The following is a 6,368-nucleotide window of genomic DNA, read 5'->3' on the forward strand; positions in this document are numbered from 1 at the left end:
ACTAAAAGGAAGTCCCTGAAGCAGTCAGATTCACAGAGACAGGAAATAGAATGGTGGTTGCAGGGGCTGGGAGGAGTGGGGATGTGGGCAAAGTTTAAGTTCGAGAAGATGAAAAGTTCTAGAGATGGATGGTGGTGATGGTTATGCAACAATGTGAATGAATATACTTAATGCCACAGAACTGTACACTTAAAATAGTCAAATTAATGTATATATGTTCAATCTAGAAAAGTTGTATTTATTGTTATTCAGTTGCTAAGTAGTCCCCATTCTTTGTGACCCCCATGGACTGCAGCATGCCAGGCTTCCTTGTCCTTCACGATCTCCTGGAGCTTGCTCAAACTCATGTCCATTGAGTCAGTAATGCTATCCAACCATATCATCCTCTGTTGACCCCTTCTTCTCCTGCCTTTAAACTTTCCCAGCATCAGGGTCTTTTCCAATGAGTCAGCTCTTCATATCAAGTAGCCAAAAAAAAAAAGTGATCCTATATGGAAAGCAGAAACAGGGACTGAGATGTTGAGAACAAATGTATTGAAACAATACCAAGGGGGGAAGGGTAGAATGAATTGGGAGATGGGGAGTGATATATATACATTACTGATAATATGTATAAAATATATTACTAATGAGAAAGTACTGTATAGCACAGGGAACTCAGTGCACTGTGGTGACCTGAATGTGAAGGAAGTCCAAAGGGGAATGGATGTATGGATAAGTATGGCTGATTAATGTTGCTTTACAGTAGAAACTGACACAATACTGTAGCAACTATCCTCCAATAAAAATTAATTTAAAAAAGTGAAAATGGTAAATTTTATGATAAGTATATGTTTTACCAACGTTACTACCACAACAGAACCCAACAATCCTAACGCTGGATCAAATTTACTGACTCAAAATGATGGCAGAGTCAGAACAACCCGTTTGATGTTATTACTTCCTGTAAAGCACATATATTCACCCTGAAGGGAAGCTTCCATTCAGTTTTCACAACACCTAACAAGAAGCCTTCTTTCTAAAGTAGCAGCTCATTACATGGTTTTTGTTTGTTTGTTGCTTTTGTGATTGAAATGAGCTTGTCAGAGGAAAAGCTGTTAAAATCTTTATACCAAACATTGTTTAATTTTCTCTCTTCACAAATCTAAGTGATGACTAAAACTCTCTTGCTAATGTGTCTCACTAACTATCCAATACTCATTTACTTTTAGAAAAGTAAGGACATGCACTTATGACATGGAAGTTTGGGAAAGAGGATTCATATAAAATAATAGAAACCAAATAACAAATATCAAGATGTTTTTAGTTTTGGGGACCACATCATTAGCTAAAGTAATTAGAACAAATAACTTTTAAGTAGCAATTACTATACTACCTATTTTCAAGTGATTATTGGAATTTATTAGAGGTGACATGGAGGAAAATCATCAGGTCTCTTCACTTAGGTATTTTCCTTCTATCTACCACGTACCCGATTGATAAGCCACGTGAAATAGAGAAAATAGTGCCGACGTGGGCACCTGCCTGCTGCATACATGCTTCATCATTTGCTAACAGAACAAATGGGAAATCGTACATTCTGTCCCCAGAAATAATCTAAAACTCAACTTCCTTTGCTTTCTGTGTCTCTGATATATCCACTCTAAAGGGATAAGCATGGAGTTTTTAACCTGTCAAAGAAATGAAGGATGACCTGACTACCGTTTCAGAAATCCCTTTTATCTTTAAAGTTTATTTCAGAGTCTTGGAGCAAGTTTTGAACATTACTCGGAAGAGGGGACAATCAGGCAGTGATCTGTCCTGGTACTAAATAAAAATGATGGCCGCAGAAATGCTCCTAAGCCCCTGCAGAGCCGCAGCTGCTCTGAGCTCGGTGAGACTGAGCCGCAGGCTTGAAAGCACATGCACCCAGGGAGCAGCGGGCCTCATGCACAGTGTTCCAAAAGAGAACTTTACTAAGCTGGCTTTGTTCACCTCGGGACAGAAATCTCCACTGAGACACTCTGTCCTAATATATCAATATAACCCTACCTACAGGGATCCTGTAACTTAGGATTGGATGAAGACCTCAGGTGTGTGAAGAATGACTCAGCTCACACAGTGATGAGAGATGATGAGCTGTTCCTGTACAGCATCCAGAGGCTGAGTCATGCACAGTGCATTCTGGGAATCTCCAACTTTCTCTTTAATGATAATGATAATAGAACTCTATAATACTTAATGAATTTCCTCTAAGGCACTGAACAAAGAAAGTGGTGCCTGAGATAATATTGTTGCTTGTTACTCAGGATACCACTTTGAAAACAAATCATAGATGAAGGCATCTGAGGACTGACCAAATTGAATGGAGTGAGAATGGTGTGCAGAGCAAAGGGTCCAGGCTGGATCAACACAAAGCTCTGCCATACTGGGGCATCATCAGTCCTCAGGAGACACTTAAATACCAAAGCTAATGAAAATTCTTTGGAAGGCCAAAATCAATGGACCAGTATAGGACCAGTCCAAAATCAATCAGTTACACAATTAACTCAGATGTTCCCAGTTGTGAATCTGAGTTCCTTCTGTGACAGAGGGAAGGTGCTGAATACAGAAATTTTGTATATGTGTTCATTGAGGTGACATATTCAAAGGCGTTAGTAGACACAGTGATTCTCCATGGAGGTTTAACTCAAATAATAATAGCAATAATGCTAATATTATATTAGCATATATATATGAGCATATATATATATGAGCTCATATATATATGAGCATATATATCCTCACAAACCATGACATGGGAGTTTCCATCAGCACACTCAGAGAATTTCAAACCTTCAAAATTCAATTCACATTCATACATACCTAGTAATGCTACTGCTTCTCTGCTAGCTTAGATGGTAAAGAATCCACCTGCGAATGCAGGAGACCAAGGTTTGATCACTGGTTCAGGAAGATCCACTGGTGGAGGGAATGACAACCCACTCCAGTATTTGTGCCTGGAAAATCCCATGGACAGAGGAGCCTGGCAGGCTACAGTCCTTGGGGTCACAAAAGAGCTGGACACAACTGAGTAACTAAATCACCACCACAATCAAATGGTATTATGTTATATAAATATTATAATTGACATTGGACTGTATATTTTGGAGAAGAGCTAACCCTGTCTGAACAGTATGAAAAGGCAAAAAGATAGGACACTGAAAGATGAACTCCCAAGGTTGATAGGTGCCCAATATACTACTGGAGGTCAGTGGAGAAATAACTCCAGAAAGAATGAAGAGACAGAGCCAAACCAAAAACAACACACAGTTGTGGATGTGACTGGTGATGAAATCAAGGTCCGATGCTGTAAAGAGCAATATTGCATAGGAACCTGGAATGTTAGGTCCATGAACCAGTGCAAATTGGAAGTGATCAAACAGGAGATGGAAAGAGTGAACATAGACATTCTAAGAACCAGCGAACTAAAATGGACTGAAATGGGTGAATTTAACTCAGATGACCATTATATCTACTACTATGGGCGAGAATCACTTAGAAGAAATGGAATAGCCATCAGAGTCAACAAGAGTCCAAAATGCAATACTCAGATGCAATCTCAAAAACGACAGAATGATCTCTGTTCGTTTCCAAGGCAAACCATTCAATATCACAGTAATCCAAGTCTATATCCCGACCAATAACACTAAAGAAGCTGTAATTGAACAGTTCTATGAAGACCTACAAGACCTTCTAGAATTAACAACCAAAAAAGATGTCCTTTTCATTATAGGGAACTAGAATGCAAAAGTAGGAAGCCGAGAAACAACTGGAGTAACAGGCAAATTTGGCCTTGGAGTACAGAATGAAGCAGGGCAAAGGCTAATAGAGTTCTGCCAAGAAAATGCAATGGTTGTAGCAAACACCCTCTTCTAACAACACAAGAGAAGACTCTACACATGGACAGCACCAGATGATCAACAGCGAAATGAGATTGATTATATTCTTTGCAGCCAAAGATGGAGAAGCTCTATACAGTCAGCAAAAACAAGACCAGGAGCTGACTGTGGCTTAGACCATGAACTCCTTATTTCCAAGTTCTGGTTTAAATTGAAGAAAGTAGGGAAAACCACTAGACCATACAGGTATGACCTAAATCAAATCCCTAATTCAGTGGAAGTGAGAAATAGATTTAAGGGACTATATATGATAGAGTGCCTCATGAACTATGGATGGAGGTTCATGACAATATATGGGAGACAGGGAGCAAGACCATCCCCAAGAAAAAGAAATGCAAAAAAGCAAAATGGCTGTCTGAGGAGGCCTGACAAATAGCTGTGAAAAGAAAAGAAGCAAAAAGCAAAAGAGAAAAGAAAAGATATGCCCATTTGAATACAGAGTTCCAAAGAATAACAAGGAGAGATAAGAAAGCCTTCCTCAGTGATCAGTGCAAAGAAATCGAGGAAAACAAGAGAATGGGAAAGACTAGAGATATCTTCAAGAAAATTAAAAATACTAAGGGAATATTTCATGCAAAGATGGCCTCGATAAAGGACAGAAATGGTATGGACCTAACAGAAGCAGAAGATATTAAGAAGAGGTGGCAAGAATACACAGAAGAACTGTATAAAAAAGATCTTCATGATGCAGATAACCATGATGGTGTGATCACTCACCTAGAGCCAGACACCCTGGAATGTGAAGTCAAGTGGGTCTTAGGAACCATTGATACCAACAAAGCTAGTGGAGGTGATAGAATTCCAGTTGAGCTATTTCAAATCTTAAAAGATGATGCTGTGAAAGTGCTGCACTCAATATGCCAGCAAATTTGGAAAACTCAGCAGTGGCCACAGACTGGAAAAGATCAGTTTTCATTCCAATCCCTAAGAAAGGCAATGCCAAAGAATGTTCAAATACTGCATAATTGCACTCGTCTCACACGCTAACAAAGTAAAACTCAAAATTCTCCAAGCCAGGCTTCAACAGTACATGAATTGAGAACTTCCAGATATTCAAACTGGATTTAGAAAAGGCAGAGGAACCAGACACCAAATTACCAACATCCACTGGATCATTGAAAAAGCAAGAACTCTTTTAGAAAAACATAGAAATCCTAGAAAAAAATAGAAAAACATCTATTTCTGCTTTATTGACTATTCCAAAGCTTTTGACTGTGTGAAGTGAAGTGAAGTCGCTCAGTCGTGTCCGACTCTTTGTGACCCCATGGACTGTAGCTTACCAGGCTTCTCCGTCCATGGGATTCTCCAGGCAATAATACTGGAGTGGGTTACCATTTCCTTCTCCAGGGGATCTTCCCAACCCACGGATTGAACCCGGGTCTCCCTCATTGGAGGCAGACATTTAACCTCTGAGCCGCCAGGGATCACAGTAAACTGTGGAAAATTCTGAAAGAGATGGGAACACCGGACCACCTGACCTGCCTCTCTAAAAATCTGTATGCAGGTCAGGAAGCAACAGAACTAGACATGGAACAACAGACTGGTTCCAAATAGGAAAAGGAGTACATCAAGGCTGTATATTGTCACCCTGTTTATTTAACTTATACACAGGGTACATCGTGAGAAACGCTTGGCTGGAGCAAGCACAAGCTGGAATCAAGATTGCCAGGAGAAATATAAAGAACCTCAGATATGCAGATGACATCACCCTTAAGGCAAAAAGCAAGGAAGAATTAAAGAGCCTCTTGATGAAAGTGAAAGAGGAGAGTGAAAAAGTTGGCTTAAATCTCAACATTCAGAAAACGAAGATCATGGCATCCGGTCCCATAACTTCATGCAAATAGATGGGGAAACAGTGGAAACAGTGGCAGACTTTATTTTCTTGGGGTCCAAAATCACTGCAGATGGTGACTGCAGCCTTGAAATAAAAAGACACTTTACTCCTTGGAAGAAAAATTATGACCCACATAGACAGCATATTAAAAAGCAGAGACATTACTTTGTCAACAAAGATCTGTCTAGTCAAGGTTATGGTTTTTCCGGTGGTCATGTATGGATGTGAGAGTTGGACTATCAAGAAAGCTGAGTGCAGAAGAATCGATGCTTTTGAAGTGTGGTGTTGGAGAAGACTCTTGAGAGTCCCTTGGACTGCAAGGAGATCAAACCAGTCCATCCCAAAGGAGATCAGTCCTGGGTGTTCATTGGAAGGACTGATGTTGAAGCTAAAACTCCAATACTTTGGCCACCTGATGTGAAGAGCTGACTCATTTGAAAAGACCCTGATGCTGGGAAAGATTGAAGGCAGGAGGAGAAGGGGATGACAAAGGATGAGATGGTTGGATGGCATCACCGACTCAATGGACACAAGTTTGAGTAAACTCTGGGAGTTGGTGATGGACAGGGAGGGTTGGTGTACTGTGGTCCATGGAGTTGCAAAAAGTCGGACAC

The sequence above is a fragment of the Bos javanicus genome, chromosome 4 (assembly GCF_032452875.1).
Source record: "Bos javanicus breed banteng chromosome 4, ARS-OSU_banteng_1.0, whole genome shotgun sequence".
In the NCBI taxonomy this organism is placed as follows: domain Eukaryota; kingdom Metazoa; phylum Chordata; class Mammalia; order Artiodactyla; family Bovidae; genus Bos; species Bos javanicus.